Source organism: Oxyura jamaicensis, chromosome 10 (genome assembly GCF_011077185.1).
Source record: "Oxyura jamaicensis isolate SHBP4307 breed ruddy duck chromosome 10, BPBGC_Ojam_1.0, whole genome shotgun sequence".
Taxonomy (NCBI): Eukaryota; Metazoa; Chordata; class Aves; order Anseriformes; family Anatidae; genus Oxyura; species Oxyura jamaicensis.
In genome coordinates this window covers 16034492-16057393 of record NC_048902.1, presented here as the reverse complement: position 1 = coordinate 16057393, position 22902 = coordinate 16034492, and the positions used below count along the sequence as shown (strand labels likewise).

At 41.7% G+C, this 22902-nt stretch overlaps 1 long non-coding RNA gene across 3 annotated transcripts in view; it reads right to left on the bottom strand.

The window, feature by feature from the left end:
- Nucleotides 1–3263: 3263 nt before the first annotated feature.
- LOC118172001 overlaps nt 3264–22902 on the bottom strand; it is a 21477-nt gene continuing 1838 nt past the window's right edge. Inside the window, exons 2-6 of one of the 3 annotated variants that reach the window (XR_004753513.1) lie at nt 22674–22834; nt 19842–19975; nt 16475–16644; nt 10926–11047; nt 9350–9768 (exon numbers count right to left, since the gene is read on the bottom strand). This is a non-coding gene — a long non-coding RNA (uncharacterized LOC118172001). Of the gene's footprint in view, nt 3318–9349; nt 9769–10925; nt 11048–16474; nt 16645–19841; nt 19976–22673; nt 22835–22902 lie in introns of those variants that run through there. The other 2 variants (XR_004753514.1, XR_004753512.1) reach the window with 2 other exon arrangements.

Sequence of the window (22902 nt, the reverse complement as noted above, 5' to 3'; positions counted from 1 at the left end):
TTGTGAATTTTGTGTTGATTCCAGAAATTTTGATCAATCCCTGCTCCATTAATAAATGCAACTTTATCTACAACAAAACATACTGCAAAATCAGCTTAGTATACTGAGCCTGTGCTCTGCTGATCAAAATAAATAGATAAAGCAATTGTGCTTAGTTTGAAACAGTAACACCAGGAGGGTGAACATGGTACATGCCTGACATTTTTGCCATTCCTACTCTATCACATGAAGACTATCCATACTTGTAAAAAAAGGTATTACAAACTATATATCCAAGTTTTCCATGATGCCAGCAATTGTTTTAAGCCTGTTTCTTGTGCCTTTTATCTCTCTTACAAATCTTGAAGGGAATAGGATTCATCAGTACACAAATGGCCTTTATTTCTGGCTGTTAAAAACCTGATGATGAGCAACATTTCCAAGGAAGAAAAAGAAGTCAATTTCCGAAGCATGTGCAGAGTTAATGTCTACAGTAATTGCGACTAAGTACGGTAGAGCAGAGATGTACTGCCAGCTGGAGCCAGGGATTAAAAAGGAAACATCTGTGCTGAGATTATAGGAACAGAGGAAGCTGTGGGAAGGAAGGAAGCGAGAATGCCCATGTAGGTCCACCTACCTCATTTGAACTTCTCCTTTTCCCCATGATTTTTTTTTTCCTCTAGCAAAATTCTACATATTTACCATCCTGTGTGCAAAGAAAAGCCTGTCCTATTTCTCTGCTAATTGACCTTTGCCTTAGACTAAACTCATGACCACACATTAGCAAGATGAATCCTGAGCATTGGAATTTAGGTACACACTCACAACGGGGCAGGCTTTTAGGTAATTTGCTGAGCAAGGATGCCTTCAAGTGTAATGACTTGAGGTGAAACTTTTGGCTTCAACCAACTTACACTGCGTTTAACTTTAGGCATACAAGAAATTCCCTTATTCTCAGTGGTACTATATGCAAACTTAAATTTACACATGTTGAATTATTTAGTTAGTCTAGGAGCCAAATAAACAAGATTGCAGACCAATAACAATATACCTATTTTATCAGAACCTGAAAACATTTTAGATATCAAATACAGGACATATTCTACATTCAGCAAAATGTGCTGAAGATATTTCACCTTCAGATCTATTTTGTTTTTGTTTTGTTTTGTTTCCAAGAATCAGAATCTTGTCCTTTCTTTATGAACCTTCTTATCAAATTTCCTACTAAAATAATGGTACAAAGCCACAGGAGATGCATTCTAATAAAATAATAAAAACTTTAGTCATTTGGAGATGTATGAAGGAAGATGTGAAACTTCTAAAACAACTTTACAACACATGGCTAGCAAAAACGTATACCCACACACGCATTTAGCTAGTTGGATTAATCTCTAATGAAACACTGTGTGTTGCTTTTATCCCTCCCATTCTTCCCAAACTATAGTTTCAGAAGTACGTGTTAGATTTGCAGAAACTTACTGTTGTACAGGACAGGTCAAAAAGAAATTAAAGATCTCTTTGCATTTGCGTTATTTATATATTTTTTTTTCCCTTTTCCCCTCTCCTCCCTACTCCACTTGGCTTTGCACTCCTGTTCCTCAGGAGCTCTGGTGAGGTGAAAAGGCAGGGATGAATGCATTGAACATGGGGAGAAGCAGGGAGTAGAGGAGGGGAAAAAAAAGCAAGAAGGGAATTACTCTTTTCAAAAATAAATAAATCAATAAAAAAAGCACAGAAGTATTACTTAAAAAAAAAAAAAAATCCCAGAGCTGGCACACACACTCCATTTCAACTAATCGGATTGTGATGTGTTTGCCTTTAATATGTGCAGCCAGCCCCTATGCCCGGCCTTGTGCACATGTCATGTCCTTTTAACATCAGCAGCCACTGGCCTGATTCTCAGACCCTGATAACATGTTCCCAAGTAGTATCGTGTAACGGGGGAGGAGGGGGAGAAGCTGGGGAGAGAAGCCAAGGCTGGCACAAGCGATCAGTGGCTTTGTTGAAATGTTACAGACCATTCTCTTCTAATTGCCAAACCTTTCACTTAATTTCAATTCTTTGTTTTTTTGTTGATATGTCAAACAGAGACTATGCTGACCATAAAACAAAAGGATGGATTCAAAGTAGGGCTTTTCCTTAATCCTCTCTGCTCCTTGCTTACTTGCTCATCCTGCTTTCAGCAGATTTCCAATATCATTAGTTTCTCTGAGTGTGTGCAATTTTCTGTTACTTTTTGGAAAGGGAAGAGCTGAGAGGCTTCAGAACCTCAAAAACTTAAACGGGTTTAGAACAAAGAATTTTGGAAAGCTGTGATGGAATAGAACAAATCCTAAAAAAGGACAGCAAGGCCACGAAGCCTAGACTCAGCAGAGGGGACATCTGCTTGCTCCATCCCATCCCAGGCCAAGTTCCCATTTAATACTAGACTTTTGAACTAAGTCTTTCCACTTACTTATTTTAAGTCATTTTTAAAATAACTATATTTTTTTAGAATAATTATTTTAATAGTTGTGGCAAGCTCGCTGACGTGGATGAAGCCCAAAATATGTTCTACAGACCATGCTCTTGTAGCATTCATTTGCTTTTTACAGACAAGAAGGTACCCAAATACAGAATCTCTATCTCTCAAATGTTGGATAAGTGGTATGAAGTAACATGCCACCAAAAGAAATGAAACTTAAAAAAAGGATACAATGGTCTTTAAAATTTCTTCTCCTTCTCAAAAAAATCCCAAAATCACCCTTGAATTACACTTGAGTAATGTCCACCTTATTTTTAAACATGTGGATACCTCTACCCAAGTTAAAAATCAAACTAAAACATATGTTTATTTTCTGAGTGGTGTATGAGCAGAAATCAAACAAGACCTGGACACCATAGAACAGACTGCACGCTTATTCTGGAGCCACATCTAGCTGATCATTTTGCCCCCTTCCCCCCCTCCCCCCCCATTTGATTTGTAGAAAGTGAGCAGTGAAGTTTGTTTGGGATACATCAGCCTGAAAATTACACTGGACTTTGAGGTCTCACTGGTTGAATCTCCAGGGCTTATCGGAACTAAGTGCACATTGGGTTTGCTCAATGGAACTTTCTAAATGCAGTTTCTTACAGTGTTCCTGGTGTGTCCATATCGGTGTGAATAAGAGAAACCTTCTGGTTCAGTGAAGATACAAGTTTGACTGCAAAGTTACTCTGTCAAAATCCACGATGTTTCTGCTTAAAAATGAATGAAAGGACTTGCTGGACTTTGACAAGTCAGAACCAATAAACTCACTGATGGTTTTTCTTGAAATCGGTGCTCCTGAATAATGCTTGGAGATCAGTACTTGAATGTCCTGAAAAACAGTGAATAACAACACAGTTCCAGAAAGGACCAAAAGGGGAGATCAGATTTATGAATCCAAGCTAGAGAAGAGAGCTTAAGACCTTAATTCATTCCAGTGATAACAAGCACCAAACTCCATATTCCTTCCTCTTAAAGAAGCCTTTGTGGCACTTTTCTCTGTAATTCACAGGAGAAGGCACTTACAGAAGTCATCCTACATCTTTGTTTTGGGTCCCCAAGAACCCCAGACAACCAGCTAGGTGTCAGGCAGGCACCCACCTTCACCATTTCTCATTGTGCTCCTGGTTAAAGACAATGCTGCAGAAGCAGCAGCTTTAAAGGTGTGAGAGGAAACATCCGATGGCTGGTCCTGTATTTGTGGGGCTGGTGTTGTAGCCTACATAGCTTTTATCATTTCATACACCTGAGTCAACAGTTTTTAAACTGATCTGACCATCTCTCATCTCTGTAGGCAAAACAAGGTAATCCAAAGCATAAAACTAACTAGATAAGAGGCACCACAGAGAATAGAAGTGCACCAGCATGGACTGTTTCACAGACAACCCACAAATGTAAACTTATAAATATCCTTGGGAGTGGGGAAATTGACTAGCACATGGGAGCTGAGCACTCAACTCGCTTTCCTCAAGAAAAATACTAATAGCAGTAAAAATATCAAACCACTGCAAACTACTGAAGAAGAAGAAAAAAAAAAATCCTTAAAAGAGTAAGGACCTAGACTGATGCAACTTGAACCATCAATTATGTCTACCCTTGACCCATGTGTGATTGGCAGATGTGCACATCCTGAACTCCTAAACCTCTTTGCAGCCTACTTGCGTGGTTCTCACTGATACCCACAGGTTCTGCTGCTGTGGATTTTCATGGCATTGCCACCAGCCACCGATGCTCCCCAAACCTGTGAGCAGCACCACATACCAGGCAGCAGCACAGCTACCAGCGTGCTCCTGCCAGCAAAGCCCTGCAATTCCCTTGGCAAGGGAATAGTTTCCTTTTTATCTCTTATTAAAGGGGATCAGGTGTTTGCCCATGAGAAATGCACTCTGAGCTACAAGATTTTTTTTTTCCTGCTGAAATATGCCCATAAACTAGATATGTGTCTGTTTAAATAAGCATAAAATTATGAGTATCCTGCAGCAAAATGAAACAGCAGCATTCAGGGTAGTGCAGATGAAAAAGTCCATTCTTCTCTCCTTCCCTGACTTTGCTGGTGAACTTTGGGCCTATTGAGACTTTTCAAGGACACACAAGAAGGGGCTCTACAGCTGCCAAAGACTTTTTAGAATAACCTTTTAGATGCATTTAGTCAGAAAGCAGCTGTGTAAGTGATGTGATTTGTGTTTACATGCATATATAACATCCCCAGTACCCTGGCAGCTACTGTGTGAAGGCAGAGCATCTCTCCCCAGGCCTGAGAGTACGCCCTGCACTTTTCCAGACAACAGAAAGGACTTTGCTATTCTCTGAGTCGAGGCTGAAGAGCATCATTATTGCACTGGCTGCAGGATCCTCCTGTTCTCCAGCCTTCTCATTTCAAAGCCTTTCATTTCCCGAGACAGCTGCAAGGTGTCCCTTCAAGGATTTTGCTTTTTTGATTTATGCTTTTATACGCTCGAATCTCAATTGAGATATCCCAGCCTCATTCCATTTCTGACCTTACACCATCAAACCAGACTGACCCTCCATCTCTCAGGCCTGGGCTGGCTTCCAGCCCAGGTTAGAGAACAGCAGAGGCAGAGCTGCAAAGCAACCCATCAGCCAGGTCCCGAGGAGATGCTTCGCATAAAGCCACCACAGAGCCCAACCGCTTGCTGCTGGCCACGCAAGCTCTCCATCCTCCCACTTCTGACATTTTGACACAGATCTTGTTTTGCCAAGGCTTGCTTTGCATTCTTTTTGTTCTGAGAAAATCCTGTGCAGACCAAGCCAAATACCCCAACGGATGGCATGGAAGTGGATGACATGGAACTGAGATCTGCAAACAATACTGAAAATTGCCTTTTAAAATAATAATAGTAACAATTTCGGCTACAAGCAAGCATTTTGGCAACAAATTGGAGTTCCTGAGGACCAGGCACCTGCTTCTGGTCATTGTTCTGCCTCTACCACACCTGTAAGCACGTGAGCATGCAGTGAGGATATCCAGGTATTTGATCCCCTCCAAATGCAGCCAAGAACACCCAGACAGCAGCGAGACAATGCCCAGAGGTTGCCACTTTTGTGCTGATGAGTCTGCAAGTGAAACACACCCCAGTGGGATAAATAAATAAATAAACTCTCATTACAGCACAGCATCACTTCCTTTTCTTCTCTTTGTTCAAAAAAAAAAAAAAAAAAAAAAAAAAAACACTTCCTAACAAAAATCCTTTCACTGTCAGAGAGCCCCTGCTCTGCTCTACATAAGAGGCTTCCATCAGACACCTTTAAAAATCAACTGAAAGGAAAAGCAACTCTCATTCAGGAGAAACTGAGGCAATTTGAGACCATATATGCTGCATTAGCTTTCAGCTTTGAAGCCAGTTAAATACACCTCTAAACAGTCCTTAGTACTTGCTTAAATAATAAAGGAGAGAGGAAAAAAAAAAAAAAAAAAAAAAAAAAGTTTTAGAGGTTTTGAAGCTGGAGGTCTATAAAATCTCTATTCCTGTCCTATTCAAGAGCCACCCTTAGCTGCTGCTGATGAGAGCAAAATTGGGAGCAAATAATACTACCATCCTCCTTCTTCAGTAATGCCTTTAAAACATATAAGTGCCAGTTGAATTAGCCTATTTATAAGACTTCTTTTTTCCCCCGACTGTAAACTCCTAATGACTCTCCGTTACACAATGCAATTCAATATGACTCAAGCTTCCAGGGGTCTTGATCCCCTCTAGATAGTGTACCACAAAAGTGATTTATAAACTACAGTCTGAGAAAGTCAGAGACTGAAGTGATTTGAGAAAATAGTTCAGGCTTGTAAGTGAATACAAGTGCTATGAATTCCAATGACAGAATACAACCCCCACCCCCAAATCTTTTCCTATATTCTCATTTCATACAGCAGAGGGAAAGGTGGTGATAAAGGGAAAAGGGGGGGGGGGGGGGGGGGGTAGTGCAGAATAAGAAAGCCCTAAGGGAATAAGAAAAATAAGAGCTGTACGCAAGAGCTAAATCATACACCAAAGACCAAAGTAAGCCTTTTTGGGTATGAAAAAGTGTAACAAGAGCCTTTGCGTGGCAGATCATATCTGTGAAGCTGAGCAGTTTTGAATGGGGCACTCTGTGGCTGAAGAAGTGCTAGAGAGGAGGCGGTAGGAAAGGAGGTAATAAAAGCAGAGACCACTGATAAGCTGAACTCAGATATCAGGTGTATCACTATAGAAAAATAAAAAAAAAATAAAATAAAATAAATTGTCATTCCTCCCTCAACAACAACAAAAAAAGAGCAGTAAATCTATATACGTATATATATATATTTTTTTTTTTTTTTTGAGAAGGACCCTATGTCTCAAAAGTTATTTTGGATTGAAATAATCCCAAAGCATGCAGTTTCTTCTTGCAAGACAGATTTTCCTAACCAAATTTCAGCATGGGTTTGTTATTTTGGAACCTGTTCCCTTCCCCCTTCTCCCCTTATCGCCTCTCCCTGTCTTTCACACTGAGGCGCTTGGTCTAAAGACAGCCAGAGAGCTAAATATATATTAATTAGAACTCTTGAGGCTGCCATCAATGAGATACAATTATCCCAAACTGTTGCTATTACAGGCTCTGATAGCTTCATTTAAATTCCTGAATAAAACATGAAATATCTTTAATGAGAAATGAATATAGTTGTCAGGAGGGAGTAGTTGTGATATTGTTACTAGTTGAGATATAGAAGATGAAGACATAATATGAATACCTTCGATTTTATACAAAAATGACGGCTGTTAGGAAAAGACAGATCCCCCTTCAGAGATTTCATTTAGGCTGCATATCAAGAAAACATATAAAATAGCAACATCTCTCTTGCAGGGAAACTCTGCTGTCCCAGAGGCAGCTGGCATTCCTGCCTCTGTGCGAAGTGTAGCTGGTAAAAGGTGTAGTGGCAGCAAAAAGAAATGCTCTACCATCAAGGCGAGATTAAACAAAGCATGCCATGCTCAGCAAGACACTCCTGTTGTTACTCAGTGGCTGAGCAGGGTGCTCAGCATGGAAAACTCTCTCCCACACTCTCTCATGCACTCCCTTCTTTGTCTTTTTTCTCTTTTTTTTTTTTTTCCACTTTTATTATTTTTAAGACAAATGCCAGTGAGGTAGCAGAGACATGGTTCTCTCTCCTTTTCAAGGCGACTGAAAGACACAAGGCCAGGCCAGTGAAGAGCAGTTCTTTAAATCACGCTGTCAGGGAGATGGGAGCTATAGCACCTCCTAATTCCTCTGCAGTTACTTGATGGACTGCACAACTCACACTAAAAATTCACCCTTGAGCTGCAGCAGAGGTCTCCTCACCTGCTGTTTGACTGAATTTACAATGACACCCCCCTTTCCATGCAGTTCATTTATTGGTCCCTCCTTTGGTTAAAGTGAGCTCTTGGGCTTTCCATCCAGAAGTGTTTCCAAAATAGCTCACAGACAAGGGGCAGCTGTGAGCCCCTGATGGAGCCCTGGGTCCCTGCTCCCATCAGACCGGGCACGCTGAAGCTCTCAGCTCTGGCACCGCCGCTGGAAAGCAGCTCTTTCCAGGGTGGAGCACAGCAGCTATTTAACAGCATGTACCATCACTTGTACTTCAGTTTAGGTCGCAAAGTGGAGATGATTATCATACTAATTGAAAGGGCATGGGAAATATTAAGGAGGCAGAACATAATTATCCAAACTGGAAATTGCCAGGTCATTCCCATTCTTGGAGGATCCTCTAGTGACCACAGAGTATGGTCAGGACCTCAATTTAAAGTCTCAGTACAAGTTTGCATCAAGCATTTTACATTAAATCAATTAATATGTATGTCCCGAATATTAGTTTTGAGATACTTGGAGTGTAGCAGCTCAGTTTCTTCTACAAGCATTGGTTTGCATTTATTCTCTAGACACAGAGATAGAAAATTATCTCAGGGATACAATTCAATTTCTCTTAATCAACACCTCTTTGCTTCATCGAGTAAAGCATGTTTAATCCATTTAGAGTTAGTTGTCAAGGAATACACACACTAATTAATAATTTCCTGAAGATGTTTATACATGACAGTATAATAAATTAAACAAAGAAATAACAAGAGTGAAGAGTTTAAGTGCCCCTGCCAGACTGGACCAGAAGAGATACCTCTGTGGATTCGGTTTCTGTTCCACCTGACCATCCAGCAGGATGTCAGCTTCAAGACAGAACTTATGAGAGGTAAAGGAAATACATACACCTAAATTGTCTCCTATTCTTGGCAGCTCATTGTGCTAAGGACACTACAGTCAGGGCAATGAATTGTCAGGTCTCAAAAGTTGCCCTTCTGAGAAGAAATGAATCAAAACTTACTGACCGGTGTCTAAGATGAGAAAAGAGTTGCCTAATGCACCTTAAAACTTATTCTGTCAAAGGGCCTTTGCTTGCAAGCTGAAATACATGTATTCTCACCCCAGGATGTGAAAACAGTTACAATTCAACTCTCCAAAAACAGTCACAGAAGACCTTGGAAGAAGTAGAGATGTGCAGTCACTGGGCCAAGAGAACAATACAACCTCAGCCACAGCAGAACCAAGAGTACAGTACAAATACACTTCAAGCAATACCTGAACATCAGCCTAAATATTTATACCACAATCACATGTCTCAGATTTATATGAATAACAACACTTCCTGGGATCAAAAGCCAGCTTTAAGGTGAAATATTGCAGCTCAAAAGCAAAGAGGTTTTATTAACAAGGAAGTCCTTTTCTTTTAAAGCAATTTTGGGATCCCCTTGAGGTACTCAAAATTGCTGAAGCAAACACTCACCCCTCACTGCATAAGCCATCTTTGAGGAACAGAATTAAAGACCTTGGAGCCCGACACTGGAAACATCAAGTGCAATTTACTGCCTTTGAATCAGTGTAACCAGAGCAATATCCAATTATACTCATTTTATTTATGTAGTTTATGCCCCACATCACCCCCAAATTAATTTTATTTTCCTAAAAAAATACTAGATTAATAGCCCAAGTAACCAAACCCATCCATCAACAAAAAACGTACCACACAAACAGTGACTCCGCAGATTTTTCTCTCTACCACTTTTTTTTAATGCGGGACTCAAAGATAGCATGTCAGGAGAGTGACGAGATTCCCCAGAGCCCTGTGCAATATTTTTACCCTTTTCAGAGACGGCGTCTTTGGTGTCAGCTGGCTATGACCAGCAGCGGCAGGGATGCTCTGATGGGAGCAGGCATTTTTCCATGGGCAGTTGACAGCAGTGACTTTTTGACTGGCCCCTTCCAGCTGCTCAAATCTGAAACTGCATTTAAAGGGCAGAAAAAGGAAGAAAAAAAAAGAAAAAGAAAAAGAAAGACAGTCAGACAGACAGTCAGACAGACAGTCAGACGGAAAAAAGTATTACCCAAAAGACGGATGTTTACTTCAAAATCATGAGTTTTCAGCTTTCACTAGGCTTGACCCAAACTCTCCCTTTTTCCCTCGTGTCAGCTCCTTTCCCAAGCAGGATGTCTCACAACACTGCTGTGTTCAGACCCTGCTAGGTTTGGGGTATATTCCTGCTGTACCCAGGAAAGGCAGGAAAGTTTTGGGGAGATAGCTTCAACCATGTGCATGAAAAACTGCCCCAGCCTCTTTCACTCCCTGTGCAACTTTCTCAGATTCTTCCCTAACTCCCAGTAGGCTGGAATGAGAGGGATTTGGGCAGAGTAACCAACTTGTACTCAGATAAAACTCTCACATTTTCCTTATCTCAACCAGATGCTGCTTTTATTCTCTTTTCCACTACTTTCTTCATTTTTTTTTTTATTTTTTTTTTTAAGAAAGCCCTTCTGACTGAACATACCTGTTTGTTCCTATGTCCTGGGAAACCAAACAAAGCACTTTGAATTACTTATTGTTATGGCTTGGGGACAAGATTGCATCTCTAGGTTTATAAAGCAGCCACTACATTTGTACCACTAAATACAAATGATTTTAATAATCAGTGTTGTATTTGCTTCTTTCAGCAGGGTGCCTTGTCATTACTTTAACAATAATAATACCTGCTTTTCATTTGCTAAATGTTATTATGATTATTATCCAGAAGCTTTACTATAATTAACTAACTGAGCCTCACAACACCCCTGTGAATCAGGTAAAGAATCACAACTCCCCTATTTTTCACCTGGAAACACAGTGATGGGAAAGCTAAGTATCGTAACATGTAGGGGGCTTGGATTAAACCCAGTGCTTCAAGCTTCAAAATCCTATGCAGAGACCACACCTTGAGCTGTCTGCCTCCAGCTCAGCACCTAGTGCTGCTGTCAGTTCAAATGCATTGAGATGACATTTTGGAAATTCAAAAATAATAATATTAAAAAAAAAAAAAAAAGGAGAGAGAGAATTAAGAAGAGAATGAAGAAAATAGACACAGCAATACTTAATGCCAAGACACCTTGCTCTCTGTAGTTTAACAACCTCTTTTGGCAGCTCCAACTCCCAACTGGTGTCAGTGCCTGAATCCTGAGCACTCACGTTCAGCGCCTGCATTGTGCACATCTGTATCTATACAGGCGACAGCTTCTGTCTATAATAGCCACCTGTGAGACCAGGAGAGAGGCATTAAAAATTAAAGAACTGCAGAGTAGATTGGAAGCCAATCTTGGGTTTATAGACAGGGAAGTGTTTGACAGGTGGTCTCTGCGAAAGAAGTGGCCTTAGAGACACATTTCTCTTGATTTTATTTTTTAATTAACTTTTATTCTCAATACTATCATGTACTTTTTCCCCTCCTTTATTTTACTCCTCATTTCCAGCCCGGAACTCTGTTTAGCACACCGCTCTCACCACAGTGCTGTTACAGGTACATTTGGTATTACAGTCCAGCAGGTAGACTTTGTAGAGCTTTCCTTCCATCTCTATCCTGATGCCAACCATCAACCCAACAAGATTTTCCACAGAGCTTGACAAAAACCACAGTTGCACTGCATAGCTCATCATCCATCCCTTCAGGTGGGTTATCGTATACCCTAGTGAAGCATCCAGCAAAGCCCATATTCACGAGGGCTGCTCGGTGGTAAGCAGCAGCCCAGGCCTGGGTTCATTGCCTAATAAGCTCTTCCACATGTGCCATTAGGGCCCCTTCTGTTTGGGTTTCACGTACTGGTTTTACACACCTTGCCTCACAAGAAAAAAAAATAAAATAAAAAAGAATAAAAAAAAAAAACAGAGGGACTTAGAGGGACGCGGAGGGCCATCTCCATCACTGTCTAAAGCTTAAGCTTCACCTCCTGCCATAAAAACGCTTCCTCACCTTCCCTCCTGCTCACCCCTCGCATTCCCACTTTCAAGTTAATCGGAATAACACATCTGCAGCCAAACAACAGAAACCGCTGCATCCCCTCCAGGCCCCTCTGCCCCCTTCCCACCCCCTGGCTCTGCTTCATTGACTCCTCCAAACCCACCGCGCTTGGACGGGAGCACTTAACCTTCTGCAGAATATCTTTTATGCTCCATTTTCCTTTCCATTAGGAAGGAGATGAAAGCAAGAAGGGGATGCTTTTCTACAGCTGCTGCCAGCAGATGTGCTCTCCCAAGTTTATATGTGTTTTAAGTGTAGACTTGAACACTTCTGTGTGTGAGGGATTTTGGTGCAGGGGGGGCATATGGATGAAGCTTAAGTGATGCTGTTTTTAAGCCCATTGCAATGGTTTATATCCAAATTGGAGCAATTCCTTCTTGAGCTACCCTCCAGCTTCCAAATGAAGACTATGCTAACCAAACCTGCTGCGCCGGTAGTATTTTGAGGGCCATTTTCCAATTTCTCTATAGACATAACAGGTAAAATTCATCCTGAGACTACCAGGTCTTTTTCACATGAGGAAAAGATGCATGACTGACTTGTTAAGCTTTTTCACGGTACTCACTGCTTTTCTCCAAGTTTGCAATTTGTTTCTGTATTTTCCTAAGAAAAATCCCTTTGTAGCAACAGTGGGGAAAAATATATGTACATTTATTTAAATCCACTTTCTAAATGCATAATAATAAATACATAATTAATAATAATAAAAAGAGTAAAAACAAAAACTAGTAGCTTCTATGTGAAGAGCAGGAGATCTTGTCCAGGTGACTCATGAGTACCAGCAATTTGTCTGTGTATACTCCTTCAAGACCACACTGTGTCCCACTGACAGTCATTGCCAAAGCAAATCTTGGGAATCTCCAAGTGCACAAAAAATGACTCTAATAAAAGCTTTCTGCATTGTGTCCTCCCAGGAGGCTTTTCACCCACCACAGAGACACAGACACATCTGGGGTAGGCAGCAGCTAAGCATAATAGAGAGGGAAATGAAGACTTTTCTGCAGCTGAGCAGCCGGATGTATTTTAGGTAGAAAGATCCTGTTTGGAAGCCATTCAGTCCCGTGACTACTGTTGCTTATATGCTGTGCTTTAAAGCGTGCCTGGTCATGACCTCTGTTTTCCATCTCAGGTCAGAGGAAGGAAAGTGGTGCTGGGATGGGACGGGACACGCAGGGAGGATGGTGTTGGGGTGGTCAGGGGGTAAGTGCGGGACCTGAGCAGCCCCAGCTCACCACCTAGCTCTGTGCTGACTTCTTGCATGACTCAAGGCGAGTCACTCAATCTCATTTTCCCATCTGTGAGCTCGCAGTGTCACTGCGAGCACAAATACTGACGGGGCAGGGAGGTGCTCAGCCACGACAGTGCACGGCGAGGAGGAAAGCACCAGGGCTGGAGCAGCAGGAGACACCACCAGCTGATAGGATAAAGAGAAACAAGAGCTCCAGTCCCCAAAACTGAAACCCAATCAGCTCATGATGATGTTAATGGAGCTGTAGCATACCAAGGCAATCACTCGTCCTTCCTTAGTGCCATCAGGACCACATCAAAGCTGCCTGCATCCTTCTTCCTCTCCCTTCCCCTTATTGCACCAGGGGCTCAGAAACGCTGGCTCTGGCTCACCAGTCTCATTATATTAGCTTGATAAACCACCCATTTACCTATAATTCAACAGACTGTAAAAACCCTCGCGGCTATTGCATAATAATGAAAATAAATAATAATACGCCTTAACAAGCATCAGTCGAAATAGCCAGGATCTGATGGACCTGGCGATAAACAGCAGATTTGCTTTCCCGGGAACACAGACAAACTAATCAGATTTAGTTGGCAGCTGCAAAAACACGGCTGATAGGAGGCTCAGCGCCGGCTTGCGCAATCCCCTAGCCCTGCTCATGCAGGGAGGGGGGCACAAAGAGAAGAAAAGGCATCCAAACGAGATGGTGTGTACGTGTCCCTGTGCTGGATGCGATGCCCTGGCAGGCTGACAGCAGGCTGGCAGCTTTCCATCCCTTGGAAGGGGGCTCCTGGTCTGCGCAGCCCAGACAGCAGTTTAACCCGAGGGTCAGAGGGCAGTCAGGCGTTATCTACCGGCTGGGCGCATTTCCTCTGCATCTGCGGCTCCGATATTCCCGAAAAGACACTGACAGGAGGGTGAGAGCTAATGGGAGCTCCTCCAGTATTTTTGAAATAAAGGCCCACATTCATTTTTAATGATGTTGGGAACTCGTTTTAAAAACATAAAATAAAATAACAACAACAAAAACAAAAGAGGTCAACAGCAATTTACATAGTGTGAGGCAAAGGAAAACATTTTTAACCTTCCCTACCTGATTTCTGGGGACTCACAGCTGCTGGACAAGGAGAGGATTGCTGCGTGCTTTAACTACAATGCAGTCTTCAATATAACATTCTGACAACGGGCTGGCTTGTACAGTCATGCCTTGGATATACCGTATTACATTTTTATTGTACAGGACTAAAATAATTCCTACCTTCAGGTAAAAGCCATCATTAACTCCTTCCCTATTGCTTAGCACAGATGGTGCTTGACAGACCCTTACCAGCTTGCATGAGGCATAGGGCTGGCTTTTGAGCTAAGTGCTTATTTGGTGCATCCCTGAGATGCTTTAAAGCCACTTCTGGTTTCCAACTGTCTTGGAGGTGCCAGTGCTGACCAAACTGGAGCAACTCTAAATCCAATTGCATTGACGTTGTCTTCAAAACCAACAGGGGCTGCTGCAACACCCCACGGCCAGGCAGGAAGATGGGGGCCCTGATTACCTCCCAGCTGCCAGAAACCAGGGAGGAGAGAGCAGAACTGCCACTATGGGGCTCCTTTGCTAACAGCAACTCTCTGCTGGTGGGTGAAGCCCTCAGGTGATCATCCTCCTCACCTGCATAGCTGCTCTGCATCAATAAGGACTACTGAGCTGCTATCACTGCTGCAGAAGGCCAAGGTCTGCCATAAGACAGATGTTAAGCCAGTTGCAATTACCCTTGTACAGTTGAACTCCCTTTATTGATTATGCTACAGCATTAATTCTGGGGTAATGCAGCCAGGATGACTGTCTCCAGCATAGGGCACTCCAACATTTTTAGGTATTCTGCAATTTTTTTTTATTTTTTTATTTTTTATTTGCTACATTTTGTTTAAAATGATGACATCTAAGCATTCAGAATCCAAACACTGATTGGGTGTTATTAACAGGCCAAAGAGGTTTTCAAGTGTGCTAAGCTAATACAGAGCTCACCAAAAAATAGTAATTAGAGGACACCTCCTAAAGACTTTTTCCAGTTCTTATGAGTCATGTTGGTATTTACTGATTCCTTCCCACCCATATCACAAAACCATCCCTACAATTAACATCTTCACTAGCATCCTCTGTGGAAGGGTAGCCAATACCAACATAACCTCTGCATTTTAAAGGTGACAGAGATTGATGAAGTCATTTTCCCATGCCCCATGTCATTTCCCTCCCCAGCTATAAGGCAGGTCCTTAGGAGAATATCCTCGTGGGTTTTTGTCTAGACTACCCTCTAATTGACTCGAACAACAGGACTTCCGACGTTTCTCCAGGGAGATCATCCCACAGCCTGACAGACCTTGCTGCCAGGAAACATTTCCTGATGTTCCCCCCACACTGTCCTTGCCCACTGTCATCCCAAAGCTACACTCAGATAATGTCTTCTACCAAGAGAGATGTATATCCCAGGCTTCCCACTGATGACTTTGCACAGAGATGCTTTCACCAGTCCTGTTCACTTCCATCTGACAAGCGGTCAACTTTTCTTCTTCTTTCAAAACCCTAGATAAATGTAATTATTTTCATTTACTCCCCTGCCTGCACATTAACTCGATTAGTTTACGGAGCTTACTCGTAAGCTTACAGCTTACGGGAAACTATTAAAACCAATGAGTCACATATTTTTTAATTTATTAAAAGGACAAAAAATACTTATGTTTTATCTTTAATAAAATCAAAAATCAGCATCTAGAAAAATAGTTTTGCCAAATTATTTTTTTTTCAAAACAAATCATTTTAGAATCATTTACTGTCAGGGTAATCTCATAGTGAACAACAAGTTAATAAGGTAGTAATAGATATATTAATAATGAGTAAATCAATTGTTATGGGCTGTTCAATAGTGTATTATTAGTCAGGTTTATTCATCTACACCACTAGAATTGATGTGCTTTTAATAATCTATAACATGTTATTCATGACTTGAGTATTCTTCTCTATTAATAATTTACTAATGCTTTATAAACTATTTATAATTGTGTTCTTCATATAAAAAATATGATCTTTGATCTAAAAGTGAATGATAACTTGGGACAGTCCCTACTGGACTAAACCTACGATGCAGAGGAAACCACAATGGAGCTGCTGAAGCACCATCTGTGCAATCCACAGTCCCCAGCATTTGCTTCAACCGATTTTGCGGCTCTTCAGAAACCTGATAGGCAACATTAATTGATTTTTAATTTTGCACAACTCAGTAGCAAAAGGTTCTTAGAGAACAACCAATACTCCCATTCAGTGTTTGAAAATCTTTTTTTCATCTCTATATTTAAGAACACATTAGGAACACAGGCTAAGAGGGGATCACCTAGTATACTGTTATAGAATTGTTATGACAGAATTGTGTCTTCTCTTCATCTTACCAGTCCCATCCAGGCACAGAAACATCCCTGCTTTGAGTACAAGTCACGATGAAAATGACCGGAGAGATGCCAAGAAGAAAAGGAGTAATATTTCATCAACAGAGTAGGGTCCTTTGGCTTCATCGAACTGAAATTGCCACATCTGTACTCCTCCCAAGATCCACCAAGCCCTGGAAAAGGGAAAGTTACGGTCCTGAACAATTTAATCCATTAAGTGCCACAGAGGAAAAAAAAGAATCTAGCATTATAATTTTTTTATTATTTTTTTTTTACCTGAGGAGTGGCTGGAATACTTTAGTAGAGGAGTTTTTACTAAAACCAAAAATAATGGTATCAGTGTTGAAAGGTAAAAACCTGTGGGAGTATTTCATCTAGTTCTGGTACCTGTATTTAAGAACAAAATTACTGTTACAAGTATAAAGAAGGGTACCAATACATTACAGGGGTGCAATGGCTCACTTATGAAGAGATTAAGGGAGTTTGTCCTGTTTCACCAGCTAAAGATTAAAAGAGGTTATGACGACTCTTCTTAAATGTATTCAGGAGGGTGGGGCCAGGGGAACAGTGAAGAAAGAGGTTATTTGTGTTAAAGGACGTTCTGGGTTCAGTTTTGGCCTTTCGTTGAGGTATTGCCATCAGCCATTGCTAGGAACAGGATGTAGAAAGATGCACTGACATATTTACTGTTCCACACATCCCAAGTTTAGATGGAGGCTGGAACTGATGGATGAACTCTTGGGAGCAGAATAAAGTTTGTTGAATATACCTAGATAACATAAACATGCTTTATTTCTTTAGATAACTCAATAGTACAATATATGAGTGATGGGGCAAAATAGAAAATGGAAAGAAAATTCTTCTGGGTATTTGTACTACCTAGATTTGATTTTGAACTCAATCCCCATATGCTTGCGAGATGGTCTGTCTTAGTTTGTGTCTGAATGACCTTTGAAGGCTTGAATATCCTGGACCATTCTGAATCAAGTTTGGGGCTACAGTTCTCCCTCTCTGGAGGAAAAATAACTTTAGAAAGAGCTGGAACAGAAGAAGGATTTGTTATGGCTTATAGATTGGGTGATTTATCCAGTTCGGAAACCGTGTGATAAAAAACACTACCTCCTCTTCCCCCAGAATAAAGCTGAATGGTGTAGAAAATTAGCCAACATTTTTCAATAAAGTTTTTTTCTTAATTACTATTATTGCCAGCTCTGCCCCATCATTCAACTACGCTGAGGAGATTAACTTTATTTTTCCCTGCAAAGTACTTTCTAACAATACTTATTAAATTTGCTGGAGGAGTGGCCCAAGTAACTGGAGTGTTCTCCTGTTCTGTCCTCCTACGCACAACTCAATCTTCCTCCACACTCACTCAGGAACAGCATCCTCCTCTTTCATGTATCTGTGCTATAAGTGGAAAGAGGATTTGGCTTAAAGGGACACTGACAACTGGTTTTAAATTTCTAGTTAATTTGGTGTGAGAGTCATTTTTTAACATAATTTGGGGGTTTCTTTCAAGTGATGAGAGAGCAAGGGATCTGTTAAATGAAGGAGAATTAATTATTCCCAGCCATTACTGAAAATACAAACACAACCAGGTTGTGATAGAGCAAATGAAATTGATTTTAAACAAAAGTGAACCTGACCGCTCGCATTTCATCGTCCCCTTTGTGGCGCTGACAGCAGCCCTTCTCCGAGGCGGGCTGCCTTCTCCAGGCTTTACTTCTTGTTCGACAGAATTAAGTATTAATCTGGCCACTCTTAGAGAGAGCTGCAAGATAACCCTATTTGCTCAGACCATCTCTACTGATTAAGTCTTGTTTCCCAACTGATTGGGAAGATGTATGAGGGTGACAAGCATTTGTCTTACAGAGATCTTCATGTCTGAAGTCAGTAAATTCTCAGGTCTCTCTTGCCCACCCCTGTTTCTCCCTGTAAGTCGACAGAAACTCAAACACCAAATCTGCAATTTAGGAGCTGAAGAGGAGGTTCAAATCTTCCTCTTCCAAAAATCTTTTCTGGCTCCTTTTTTCTCAATCTGTTGCTTGACATCATTCCTTTCCTGCTAAAAGGTGTTAGGATGCAAGCAAGCTCTGTTGTGTTAGTTTTTTTTTGTTGTTGTTGTTTTGTTTTTTAATGAAAAACATACTGTTAGATAAATTTGCATTTAAAAATAAATAAAATAAAATAAACAACAACAACAAAGCAGTAAAAACAGGGTAGGGGGTTGCTAAATGCTGATGAGAGCTGAGATATATTAACCAGCTATAAACGTGCTGCTCTACTCTCTGGCTTTGAAATCCCAGCTAAAAAGCTTCAAACCCTTTCTCTCATGGCCTATAATGTACACAGAGCAGAGCAGAGGAACACAATTAACTCTTCTCTGCCTCTACAGCTGCATTAAAAAAGGATTTCCCAAGATGGATTTAGAGTTGAGCTATTAACAGAAGCCTCTCCTGGTGTGTTTCCAGCTCCAGAGTGTCTTCAGATGACACCAAGACAACGTCCTTGTTCTTGGAGATCAGCTGAGGGCCATGGCCAATGCTGCAAGCTGATGAGTTGGGAAGCAGTGGGGCACAAGCCAGCAGTGGAGTGGGATGCACAGGGTAAAAGCCCCTGGCTCAGGGGCCCTAGCAGCACATTAAACTACTCTCCCCAGCTTCCTCCTGCCTCAAAATATTTTGGAGAAAAGACAGAGCGGTCAAGAAAGATTATCCACAGCCACTGAAATAGCAGTGGAGCAATTTAGAAGAACTCTGGGGATTATCTAATTAGGCCATTGCACATTAGCTCATGGCACACTGCTGGTATAACACCAAATTTGATGGCCATTGCATCAAAACGTCTTAAAGCCATCTTGGAGCCTACCCTCCAGGCAGCATCAAGACCAGGTTTACCCCACAGACAGAAAGGGCAGCAAGGCTGCCCACGTACGACACTACTCACAAGCAGAAACAATCAGCTTTGATGGAGTATTTCACAAAAAGGTTTCCATCAGGCGCCAGCAGCTTTTTAAATATTAACCAGTGAGATCTGTTGGCTGCCACTCTGGGATTACTGTCTCTGACACTGGTGATCCCAGCGTGTCAGCATAATTTAGCAGCCAAATCCTGGCTCCCAGTGAGTGGCTTGCAGATGTGGATTTTAATTAAAAATATTTAATTTTCAGCTCCAAGTTCCATTTGCTCTACCTGGCAGTATGGTCGCTGGTGCTCATCATGCAAACCGCTGTAATGCTGCTCTGAGGAAACCTCAAACAGCTTCCTCCGCCTGTGGCAGCTCCACCAAACGGCCCCACGGAGCCCCGTTCTGTGTTCAGCCACAACAAATGAAACAGTTAAAAATAAATCATCTGTGGCTCAGAACCTACCTGATAGAGCAATTCACTTGGAGATTGGCAATATGGAAAGTGCACCTTTCTAGCTCTGCCAAGATGCATCCCTTGAGAGTCTGTTTATCGTTTTTCACCCACAGGAAACTGACAACTCTAGGCGTTGCTCAAATCTGGTGAAAAAAAATAAAAAGCCAAGTTTAAATTGGCACCTCAGGGTTGTAAGCACACACGGTTTGAAAGCTAGCTCCCGAGCCCAGCTGATGCTACACTCATTTTGCTTTGGGATGAGAAGTTGTACTCCCAGAGCTCTTCCAGCCTCACAGGCTGGGATTTCACTTGGTCCAGTGGGACCTTACACAGCTCTTTCAATGTGTTGTTTCCCGTCCTAAAAAGAGAAGACAGCTCTTTAATGAAAGCTTGCCATTTCACTTTTTACTCACCACCATTTAAATTACACTTTTTCAGTATTTGTATCATGAGTAGCTTTATATAAGATTTTTTCGCTAATAGGTTTCTACATCTACAGACATCTACTTAGTGAATCCCTAATTAAGCATGGTTAGAAATGCGTTTAGTGCAGGTCCTTCTCATAAACAAGGTTCTGCCTTTGTCTTTTGATTGCATGCTGCAAGCAGCATACAGAGCATTTGTCCATGTACAGACACTTTTTTTTTTAATATGGCAGGGAATGTGAGTATTTTGGAAGTTGTATATTTAGGTTGATAAATATCTGAAAAGATATTTTGAGATTATCATTTAGGGCCCACATTTTTAGGAAGTAAGTGGGAAGAACATTTTCCTTATGTGAGAGAAGGGAGCAGACATGAAGAAAAGAAGCCAGGAACAAACAGAACTCACTATACTAATATCCAGACCATTCAATATTCAGATGTTGATAATTATTATGAATAGCTGCAAATTTTAATTATGTAAAGTACTTCAAAATGACACTTTTTTTTTTTTTTAATCCTGTTTTATTTCCAGCAAGGACATTCATAACTCTTCATTGCTTTTGAGAAGAGAAGTAGTCCTAGATCCTCTAGCAAACTGCTATCAAAGGGCATGCACAATTCAGAGCCAGTGAGAACCTATCCACATAGAAAGACTTTGTAAACTATTTGGGGGAAGGACAGTACATGGTTGTATATATAGTACCTGATGCAATGGAGGCATGACATATGACCCTTATCACAAACGGAAAAATAAACATCAACAAGACAGACTGAAGAACACATCAGAAACAGTAAAAATAACGTTAAAAATAATCATTGCTAACATTTAGCCTGGAGTCCTTTTTGCTTTGTTGTTTTATATTGACAATCCCACCTAGAAATGGGTCTCAGACTTTTTGACTTGTCGACAACCCATTTTGCTCTGCAGACCCCTGTGTATCCATTGTCACCCATGGGAGGGCCCCAGGCCCTCTGCTACGCTGCGTCTTTGGGGACGGATCAAATGGCTCCCAGACGAGAACAGAACCAGACATTTTCCAACCAAATACATCTCAGGTCACTGAGCAATGCACTGGTGGCTCTGCCTCCCCTGCAAATGCCCGGTCTGAGGCATTTCAATAAGTAGCTTTGCCTGAGGAACCTTCCTCCTCCAGGGTTTCCGTGCTGCTGGCAGGGGGAGATGCATGCCCCTGCCTCAGCCAGCACCTTGCGTGGTCCAGTGAGCTGACTGAAGTCACTGACAGGGGCTGGATGTGTTGGTGATGTCCCTAACTTCAAAATGGGGGCACTGGAGATGTGCACATAGGCTGTGCTCCACCAGCACTGCTAGTGAGGAAGGTAGTGATGGTAGAGGCCTAGTTGGCTGAGGGAGAGGAGGGGTAGAAACCCCGTTAACTGCCATGGCTCCACATTTGCTGATGATGAGTGCTATCCACCGTTGCAGAACAGGAGCACAAGAGGACTTTGAATGAAGGAGTTTCAAGTTGGACTTTGGGAAGAATTGCATCAGCAGCTGCCTGTTGCTGCTCTGAAGTCTCAGTGACTGGAGCCCCCGTGACAAATGCTGTAAAACCAAAACAAAGCCTAGTCCCTCACTATAACATCTAACAGCCTTGGGACATGCAATTATTCATTCACTGAGGATTTATGTCAAGTCACTGCTTTACAAGACAGTCAGGTACTGGCACAGGTAATTGCCACAGCAAGGACATTTGGGGAATCTCTCAAGATCACCTGGTGCGTGCTGGCATAGGGTCCAGAGCACAGCTGCTTCATCACGCCCTGCCTTGCTCTCACATTGAAGGATAGGGAAATCTCACGTAGTTGTTCACACTCCGTGAAAATAAGCTGTGTTAGTTGTACAGGGGGACAAATCTCTTCTGCAACTAAATCAACATGAACACATGTTGAGGGGCTCCGAGATCTCCTCAGGAAAGAACAGCTAGGTTTTACAGGGTTCTAAACTCTCACCTCCAGCCATCTCACCTGACATACTGGACAGTGGAAATTATGCCATGCTCAAGGTCTACACTACAGGATCCCAAACAGAAGCTCTAAGAATCACTGATGAGTTTTCTTTACTTATCTCCTGGAGAACTCACCAACTGTGGCTGATGGATTGGAATTGGCTATAGCATTCTCTTTCCCCATTGTAGCCCCACCACAGCTATTGATGTTAACATCTCTTCTTCCTCTCTGCCCATGACATGAGTAGCAGACAACCTACTCTGCAAGTCCAGAAAAAGGTCAGCTCCAAATCTTTGTCCAAAGCCAGGCAGTTTCTTCTTCCCAGTCAGAAATGTCACAACTTTAATATGGTAATGATGTTCCACATTAACTTGTTCTCCAAACAAGGACCAGTTTGTTGTCAGACAGAAATGGAAAAGGGTCAACCATTTCTGCCCCTTCTACTTACAACAATTCCTCCTTTCAGGGGGGAATGTCTTGAAAGATCCGGTTATCTAAGTCTGTTTTCCACAAAGAGTGACACCTCCAAAACCAGACTCCTCCTCTCCCTTTTTTAGGCTATGAACAAGTCCTTGGTGTTTTGGCCAGGCCAGTTCTCCAATGCAGCTTCTGTCATTAGGAAAGAAAAAAGAAAAATAGGGAAGAAAAAAAAAAAAAAAAAAAAAAAAAAAAAAAAA